The sequence below is a fragment of the Herpailurus yagouaroundi genome, unplaced genomic scaffold (genome assembly GCF_014898765.1).
Source record: "Herpailurus yagouaroundi ecotype Mexico unplaced genomic scaffold, PumYag 162, whole genome shotgun sequence".
NCBI lineage: Eukaryota > Metazoa > Chordata > Mammalia > Carnivora > Felidae > Herpailurus > Herpailurus yagouaroundi.
In genome coordinates, this window is record NW_024412403.1 from 71844843 (window position 1) to 71855213 (window position 10371).

Below are 10371 nucleotides of genomic sequence, written 5' to 3' on the forward strand. Positions count from 1 at the left end.
ATATTGTTATAATGTTGATACTACCAAAAGCAATCTACATATTCAGTGCAATCCCTGTGAAAATAACATCAGCATTCTTCACAGAGCTAGAACAAACAATCCTAAAATGTGTATGGAACCAGAAAAGATGCCAAATAGTCAAAGCAATCCTGAAAAAGAAAACCAAAGCAGGAGGCATCACAATCCTGGACTTCAAGTTATATTACAAAGCTGTAATCAATAAGACAGTATGGTACTGGCACAAAAACAGACACTCAGATGAGTAGAACAGAATAGAGAACCCAGAAATGGACCCACAAATGTATGGACAACTAATCTTTGACAAAGCAGGAAAGAATATCCAATGGAATAAAGACAGTCTCTTCAGCAAACGCTTATTGGGAAAACTGGACAGCAACATGCAGAAAAATGAACCTGGACAACTTTCTTACACCATACACAAAAAGAAACTCAAAATGGATGAAAGACCTACATGTAAGATAGGAAGCCATCAAAATCCTCAAGAAGAAATCAGGCAGAAACCTTTTTGATCTTGGCTGCAGCAACTTCTTACTCGAAATGTCTCTGGAAGCAAGGGAAACAAAAGCAAAAATGAACTACTGGGACCTCATCAAAATAAAAAGCTTCTGCACATGAAGGAAACAATCAGCAAAACTAAAAGACAAGCAACGGAATGGGAGAAGATATTGCAAGTGACAGATCAAATAAAGGGTTAGTATCCAAAATCTATAAGGAACTTATCAAACCAGCACCCAAAAAACAAACAATCCAGTGAAGAAATGGGCAAAAGACATGAATACACACTTCTCCAAAGAAGACATCCAGATGGTTGACACATGAAAAAATGCTCAACATCACTCATCATCTGGGAAATATATATCAAAACCACAATGAGATACCACCTCACACCTGTCAGAATGGCTAACATTAACAACTCAGGCAACAACAGATATTGGCGAGGATGTGGAGAAAGAGGATCTCTTTTGCACTGCTGGTGGGAACGCAAACTGGTGCAGCTGCTCTGGAAAACAGTGTGGACGTTCCTCAAAAAATTAAAAATAAAACTACCCTATGACCCAACAATTGTACTAATGGGTATTTATCCACGGGGTACAGGTATGCTGTTTTGAAGGGGCACATGCACCCCAATGTTTATAGCAGTGCTATTGACAATAGCCAAAGTATGGAAAGAGCCCAAATGTCCATTGATGGATGAATGGATAAGAAAATGCGGTATATATATACAGTGGAATATTACTCGGCAATCAAAAAGAATGAAATCTTGCCATTTGCACCAACGTGGATGGAACTAGAGGGTATTATGGTAAGCAAAATTAGAGAAAGACAAATATCATATGACTTCACTCATATGTGGAATTTAAGATACAAAACAGATAAACATAAGGGAAGGCAAGCAAAAATAATATATAAACAGGGAGGGGGACAAAATATAAGAGACTCTTAAATATAGCGAACAGAGGGCTGCTAGAGGAGTTAAGGGAGGGGGGATGGGCTAAATGGGTAAGGGGCATTAAGGAATCTAGTCTTGAAATCATTGTTGCACTATATGCTAACTAACTTGGATGTAAATTAAAAACTAACTAAATAAATAAATAAGAAAAAATAAAAATAAATAAATAAAATGGTATTTAGATCCTGTAGCATGAGAAGGCTGGCTTAATGGTTTTTGATGATGAAAGCAGGAGGCTTGGACGGATAACTTCTTAAACTCTTTTTTTAGCTCTTAAAAAATTATTGATCATCTTCTATCAGTCAGGTGCTATGTATTTACATACATTGTCTCATTTAATTCTCATAACAGTCTTAGGGAGAAAGTATTATTGCCTTATTGTGCAGATAAAAGAAATCTTAAGAAGGTTAAGTGATTTGCTCACATTGCCTAGCACCCACATGGTTAAACCTCATTTATTCAATAAATGTTTATCGAGCCTCTCCTATGTGCTGGACACTGGAATAAACTCTACAAATACTGAAACAAATAAGCAACCCTGCACACAAAAGCTCATGGTCCAAAGACAAAGCTGGATCGCTAAACAGGTTATGTAATTGGGTGTGGTAAAGGGGTGATAACTGGAAAGGGAATCATGGGAGCACAGATAGCAGAACTTGACCAGGTTGGCATTCAGGAGGTATCCTGGATCTTAGATGATGAGCAAACAGTAAGCTGGTGAAGGAGAGTTGAAAAGGGATAGATTTCATCCAAGGCACTGGGAAGGGGCAGTGCAAGCAAAGGCATGGAGAAGAGAAGGAGTATTGTGAGCATGAAAACCACAGGATGGTATTGTTGGAATAGTGTAGCCATGGAGGTGGGGCTGGTGTGGTAGGGAGGGGCTAAATCAAAGCAATCCTTATAGTTGTGTTTTCCCAGTGACCTGCACTCTTCCCCCTTGGAGCCTATGCCATATGAAGAAGACTGTGCCCAGCTGAGAATCCCAAAATGGCCCCAAACAGTTACTCTCAGGTGAAAGTTTAAATCAGGTAGTCTACTCAGAAGAAGGAAGACCTGTTGCTGCAACCCAGAGAATCATTTTACCTCTAACAGTCCCCTGGCCATCTCTTAATGAACTAAGTATCTAACTAGATAAGCAATTGAGAACTAGGACCAGGGATTATAGTTAGTGTGTAATAGTGGGTGATTCTTCCGAAGCCCACACACCATTGATTGGCTGTGATGCAGCAGTTAACTTCAATTGCCTAACTCCCCCTCTCTTCTTCCATTTTGGCTTCCTTTATGTCTCCAGCCTTCTACAAACTATCCATCTCTGCCCTTTGCCTATGTTTGTCTTTGCTGTTCCTTCTTTGAGTTTGTGTGGGGTGCTTTCAGTACTGAGATGAACCAAATGTATGGGATTGACCTCCAGAATTGTACTATAGTGCCATTGAATCAGCTGTATAAATCCACTGCCTGAGATCTGAGATTAAGAAAGGATGAGATGAAAGCTTCTAAGTGGGAGACACTGTAGCTAGATCAGAGTTTCTCAAAGTGTGGTCTGTGCACTGGAAGTGTTTATGACAAGTAGAGATTAAAGGACCTTGACCCAGCCCTATTGATTCCAAGTGTGTTGGGATGTAGCCAAGAATTTTGTATTTTTAACAAGTCCCCCAGGAGATCTTTGAGCAATATAGTAAGAACTGTTGCCTACTATAGGAATCACAGAATGGCAGCAGTAAGTCAAATCCAGTCACAGATAAATTTTGTTTGGGCCTTACAGTACTTTAAAAATCAGAATGTTTTGGGACGTCTGGGTGGCTCAGTCAGTTAAGCATTTGACTCTTGATTTTGACTCAGGTCATGATCTCATGGTCATGGGATCAAGCCCTGTGTTGGGCTCTGCACTGAGCATGAAGACTGCTTGGGAACTGTCTCCCTCCCTCTCTCTCTCTGCCCGTCTCCTCTCATGATCTCTCTCTCAAAATAAATAAATAAACATTTTTTAAAACTCAGAATATTTACTTTAAAATCTAGAGTTCTGGTCTCTTGAAAAAATTCTTAGGAAGGCAACTCTGAGCCAATATATTCAGACAACAATCATCTAAAGCTATGGTAAGGACCATCCTGTTTCACTCAACATGCTCTCAGTCCTTGGAGCCACCAGAGCCTTCTGTGGTGTTATGTCCCTACCTTTTGACTTGGGCTCCTCTAGGACAGATATCAGGTTTTTGTCATCCATGAATCTTCAGTTCCTAAAAACAAATTTACAGAAGAGAGTGAATAAATGTGTGATGAATGAATGAATGGGCACAAGTTTGATGATAAGCTTCTCTTGGCTTGGATAACTTAATTCCAAGTTTTAAAAAAGCCTGGTCCTGAGTATAGGAAACATGGGATCTTATCCTGGCTCTGTGACTGATATGTTTGCTATATCACCTCAGAGTCAAATTTATCTTAACTACAAAACATGTTATGAGGATGGATTTGTCTCTAAATTCTTCCATCTTGGACAGTGTGGTGGCTTTAGGCTACAGGTGGGCATTTGGGTTCCGTTCTTTTTTTTTTTTTTTAATGTTTATTTATTTTGAGAGATAGAGAAAGAGACAGAGCACAAGCAGGGGAGGGGTAGAGAGAGCCAGAGACACAGAATCTGAAGCAGGCTCTAGGCTCTGAGCTGTCAGCACAGAGCCCAATGTCCAAGGTGAACTGCAAGATCATGACCTAAGCTGAAGTTGGATACTTAACCGACTGAGCCCCCAGGCACCCCTGGGTTCCATTCTTAAGTTATATGTGGAGAAGAGGCTAATGTGAAATTCAGTCCCAACCAGCCTCTCTCTCTCTAAGCCCCACACCTCAAAATGCCATCTGTTATCATGGCAATTTGGAATCTTAGCCTGAGCTGAGGAGGTGGCTGACTCTCACAGTCTCAGAGTGGCAAGTGTTTATGGAGGCAGACTTGGTCAACTCCTTTAGTTAGACCTCACAGAGGATGTTCAAACACCTTAGACTAGTGCAGAAGGCTATTCAGCCTAAGATCCCTGCCATTTAACCCTGTGACTCTCCCCTTCCCACCAATAATACTCAATTTCCCAAGCTGCCCACGAGCGCCATGTTGTTTTTTCCCCTCTCTGCCTTAGTACGTGCTGTTCTCTCTCCCTTTTCTCACTCTGCCATTGTCAATTCCTACTGTGCCTTTAACACCCAATGGAAGGGATCCCTCTGGAAAGTTATCCTAGCCACTGTCCCTGTCCCCTTCTCTAGGCCTGATGCTTCACTCTCTCCTTGCTCTTCCCTTTGTCTTGTACAAGTGCTCACTCCTTTATGTGTTTGTTCCCCTACTGAACTGAGGTCTCCTTGAGGGCAAGAATCTAGGACATGTCACAGAAGCACAATGTATGTTGAATGAAGGCTGACCAGCCCTAAACCCCAGATATACTGAGATGATTCTGCTTGTCAGAGAAGAGCTGACCATTTAACCCTTACCCTACCCACGTTCCCCCTCCCTCATCACACACAGTTCTGCATTTTGAAATGCAAAGCTCATTGCTGATGCAATGCTGAATGCAAAGCTTCATAACACTGTGGATTGTAGGGATTATGTGTAGGTAATTTTTTGTGTGTAGCACTTAACAATAACAGCATGGTGTAGGACAGTATTTCCTAAACTGTTCTGAAAAATCCTTTAATCCTCTTATGGAGAATGTAAATAGACACTGTATTAAAAATGTAATCTGGGGGCACCTGGGTGGCTCAATTGATTAAGTATCTGACTTCTGCTAGGGTCGTGATTCACATGGTTCCTGAGCTGGAGCCCCGCTTCAGATGAGCCCCACTTCTCTCTCTCTGACCCTCGCTCACTATGCCCTCTCTCTTTCTCTCTGTCTTTCAAAAAAGAAAAAAAAAAGTAATCTGGTCTGGGGCAGCTGGGTGGCTCAGTTGGTTGAGTGTCCAATTCTTGATTTTGGCTCAGGTCATGACTTCACGGTTTATGAGTTCGAGCCCTAAGTTAGGCTCTGTGACTGCAGTACAGATCCTGCTTGGGGGTTCTCTCTCTTCTTTCTCTGCTCCTCCTCTGTGCTCTCTCTCTCTCTCTCTCTCTTTAAAAATAAATAAATAAACTTAAAAAAAATTACTCTGGTCAAAAAAGTTTGGAAATGTCTGGAAACTATATTCCTCTCTTAGAAGGAAACATTTATTAGCATATTAAAGACTCAGAATTCTAGTGATAAAGATCAGGGTTTAATTTTGTTTCACCCAGTGCTTCCAAAGTAGTGTTGAGGAAGAACACTGAATTAGAAGTGTGAAGACCTGAGTTTTCACTTCCCCTCTTTCACTAATGCAAATGTGTGATCTTGACCGAGACACTTCCCCTTTTGCAGCCTCAAATTCCTCATTTGTACATTGAAAGAATTGAAAATGAAAATCTAAATGACAAGGCTGGATTAGATTATTTTCTAACAATCCTCCTAATCCACTTTCTATCCTGCTCCAAGGGATGAACAACTCCAGCTTTGAAGCCTTTGCCGGGGCTAAAAAGCTCACACAATGGGTATTTAGCAACGTGGTCTCAGCTCTGCCTTGCCCCACTCCAGGATCAACTGAGCAGGAGTTTGGATGTTCTCTTAACATAGCTGTTTCTCTCAGTTGACTAGATCTGAAGGGGAATTATCTGGCACTTCTGAGCTGATTGTGCCAACTCCAGGATGGCCTTCAACACTGTAACAAGCCAAAATCAGCCATCCACTCATCCTCTGCTCCTTTGCAAGGCATTCACCATTGCAAAATCATTGCTCAGAATGTCCAAAAAACAATAGATTTGACATAAAGTGAAACCCTGGGTTCAGGAAGAGCTTTAAGGTAGGAGATATTTGATAACAACCATCAATCAGGACTGTGAAAACACCAAGCACCTGCAGGGAAACCAGATACCCAAGAATGTAGTAAGGGGAGTAAGATCCCAAGTTCCCTTGGTCTTGAGAGAAAACGTAGCCAGTCCGTTCCCTTTAAAGTGTGCCTGTGGAAAGGAAAGCAAGTCTGGCTCAAGTCAGATTTTGGTGTCATGGGGTTCATGTGGACGGAGGTCAGCCCATTCCCACTGATGGGGGCCCTATTAGCATGATGCCACACTCAGAGACTCTCAAGCAGCTCCACACCCAGTGCAGAGCCTTGTGTGGGGCTCAATCTCACGAACCATGAGATCATGACCTGAGCCAAAATCAAGAGTCAGACACTTAACCAATTGAGCCACCCAGGTTCCCCAGCGTGAAAATAAACAGCGATAAGATAGTAATAGCAGTGTGCCGGAAGCAGGCCTCAGGGTGGGGGAACAATGAAATTTTCCCTGCTACTTAATCTCATCCCTGTGTTTTTGTTCTGTGCTCAAGGGAAACAAGGTTGGTTGATGTTTTGCTTATTCCGCTTCAGGATGACCTAGATAAAGCTTGGGCTGTTTGGCTTGTCTTGTCAGTTCCCTCCCTGCCCCAGGGAAGGGCAGTTCTTTTAGTATATAGATAAGTGAGGAGCATTGACACTGGGCAGGGGGCATCTGCATGAGTTTTTTAACCTGCTATTTCTTTCTAATCTGGTGTTACTTCTGCCATCACAGGGATGTTGCTAAGGGTGAGAGGTGCCCTTGGATCATCGCATTGTGTTGGCTCACCCACGTACTCACCTTGGCAGTGTATTCACTTCCTCTCTATCCTTTGTGAGGTGGAATGGACAGGAATTATTATTCCCATGTTATGAACTTGGGAACAAAGGCAAAGCATAAAAGTCAGAAGCAGAGGTGTATACCCAACACTGGGTTGGTTGCCTGCCAGTCTAAGGCCCTATCCATCTGACTACTCCTCATGTTCTTACTGACCACCTCAGAAGGTGGTTATGGATCAACTGAGTGCAGAACTCTGAATCCATAGTAACAGAATCACAGAAAGCCCACTGTGTGAATATTCAGATCATTTTCCTGACACAGGCTGTAGTGTGAATTCTGTCTCAGGCCTAGTGGAAAAACTCTACAACTTTTTTCCTGAGAATGAGGAACTTCTCAGTTGAAGGCTGTGCTTGGTATAGTAAAGATTGCAGGCTCAAGCTTTGCTGGAACCCATCACATTTTACCTGTAAGATACTGGACAGTTCACTTGACCTCTCTGAATTCCAGCTCTTTATCTGTCAAAGGGGAAAAATACTATCTACTTCATTGGATGACTATGAGGAATGAATAGAAGCCAGATGCCTGACCCAAAGCAGGCACTCATCATACATATTAGTCCCATTCATTCTCTGGGTCTTTCCTAATGGAGCACTGGCCATGAAAATATCTGGTAGGACCAACCTGGTTTGATGAGTTAGCCTAGTGGCGACAATAAAACCCACAAGTCATTTGGAACATTACTATCTGCATCCATTGAGGGAATATTCACTCAAAAGTGCCTCTTTTCAGGCTCAGCTTGGCCTGTGAGAACACAGGGAGGAAGAGGAGGAGGTGGAGAAAGAAGCCCCCCTAAGGGCATTGTTTTTACAGACTTTTTTTTTTTTTTTTTTTTTTTTTTTGGTACATGAAGAGAAATTAAGATCAGTTGGCCAGGGCTGTGGACATCCTGTACTCATCTTTTCTTTGGATACATGTCAAGAAAGGATATGATGCTTCTTTCAGTGTTCGATGTTGGCTATGACCATGGGGTGTAGTTTTTCATTGACTTTCTCCTGGATGAAAGTATTTGAAGACAGAGGACTTTAGTCATCAAGATTTTCAGGCCTCTGGCTCAGCAATAAAATGAAATGAGGGCCATGGTAGCATTCACATTAAATGGTTTTCCTCTAGTGTTAATACTGGAGCTTGCTATTCCTGAATATCTTTATTTTTAAATTGGCTGAAGCCCTTTGGTTGCCATAACAAAATTCAATTAAATTTGGCTGAAGGGAAAATTGAGAATTTTATGTATATGTAGGTTAAAAATGATTAAAGAAGATGATTTAAGTGATACAAATAAAGTTTATTTTAACCACTTCATGAAGCAAGTAGTCTCCACTCCCAAGGGTCTAGAGAACTGAAAAATGGGGAGGAAGGCAGGAAGTTTTCACAGGATAAAGAATAAAGAAAACACAGGAGAGGCACCTGGGTGGCTCAGTTGGTTAAGTGTCCAACTTCAGCTCAGGTCATGAGCTCATGGTTTGTGAGTTCAAGCCCCACGTCAGGCTCTGTGCTGACAGCTCAGAGCCTGGAGCCTGCTTTGGATTCTGTGTCTCCCTCTGTCTCTGTGCCACCCCTGCTCACACTCTGTCTTTGTGTCTCTCAAAAATAAACAAGCATTAAAAAAATGCAGGAAAAAATAGAAAATGTATGATTGGCTGGGGCCACAGTCAACCTTGTTTGGGGTGAGAAGGAACAAGGAAATATGCATAGACCCAAGAGTTGGCTTGGTGTTTGAAAATTGTTTGACTGGATATACTGTGTTTCTGTTCAAGTGGAGCATTTACAGAGACATGAAAGTTATTTAGATTCTGTTTGCTGACAGCTCTATCTTGGGCCTAGAAATTTATTTTAACATATACATGTATATTGTATATACATATTCATGTATATGCATATCGATATATGCATATGTGTATTCTATGTATGCAAATCTGTATAAAGATATGTAGAGGGATATGTCATAAAACTGGAACTTAAGAATATAGTAAAGCTGAAGGAAAGGGCTAGAATAAGGAATTGCAAAGCCATTGGGATATCTCCCTGGAAGTTCCTTGGGTTCTACTCTTCTCCCTGCCTCCCCTCTTCCTCCCCTCCCCTCCCTGCTGCCAGTGGAATATGGTTGTTAATCAGCCTTCTAAGAAAGTGATTGATGCTTATGGTTCTAACCATTTCTGAATCAGAGCTGTCTAGATCACAAATCCCAGTTCTTGAGGTGGGTAATTGTCCATCCTGGGCCAATGAGCTATTACAACCAGGAGAAATGAGATACACAGTGGGGACACAACTGCTGGAACCCATCCATTGTGAGCAAGGAAGCCACAGTCATTACAATTTATGACCAAGAACTGGAGACCCATTCTAGTCAGGCTATCAATGCTGCAAATGGAAAGCAAAAAATTACTAAATATGAGCAAATATAACCAAAATGACCAGAGTCATGACTGAGAAGAATAAATAAATCGTAGGATGCTTAAAGGACTAAGCCACCCAGGTACCCCCAAGCAAAGGTCTTTAAGGCAAACAATACAACAAGTACAGAAAATTTTAATATGGAATCATAGAAGAGAGTTCAAAGCCACATAGCCAGAGACATATTTGCTAATGTTAGTGTTTAAATAAAGTTTCTAGGGGCACCTAGGTGGCTCAGTTGGTTAAGCATCTGACTTCAGCTTAGATCAAGATCTCACAGTTTGGGGGTTCAAGACCCACATTGGGCTCTGTGCTGACAGCTCAGAGCCTGGAGCCTGCTTCAGATTCTGTGTCTCCCTCTCTCTCTGCCCCTTTCCTGCTGCACTCTGTCTCTCTTTCTTTCTCTTAAAAATAAACATTAAAAAAACTAAAAAGTTTTTTTAATAAATAATTTAATAAATTTAATAAATAAACATTAAAAAAATTAAATAAAGTTGCTAATATTTAAAAATCTAAATATTTCATACCAAATTTTGTTTTATAGCTCCTCTTAAAAAATCAGAAGGCCTGGCAAAACTGGGTGCACAGTCTTGTCTGGAAATCATCACTGGAGCTGAGAGGTGGATGTCCCCTTGGAAGGGCTAGGTGGTCTCTAGTTTGTTCCCTGCCCTGCCCAGCAAAGCAGGCTTCAATCACTCCATGGGTGTTGGAATATCACGATACTACCAGGGCCAGTCCCTCCTGAAACATCTGGCTCTTTAAAATGGAAACTGTTGAGAGAAAGAAAGAAAGAAAGAAAGAAAGAAAGAAAGAAAGA

General features: G+C 41.5%; 1 protein-coding gene across 1 annotated transcript in view; it reads right to left on the reverse strand.

Annotated features, from left to right (window-relative positions):
• The window catches only part of LMLN (leishmanolysin like peptidase), a 135955-nt gene that overhangs the window by 17481 nt on the left and 108103 nt on the right, over positions 1 to 10371 (reverse strand). The window contains exon 19 of the transcript XR_005793327.1: positions 3644 to 3705. The gene's annotated coding sequence lies outside the window, so the exon portion shown is untranslated. The remainder of the gene's footprint in view (positions 1 to 3643; positions 3706 to 10371) is intronic.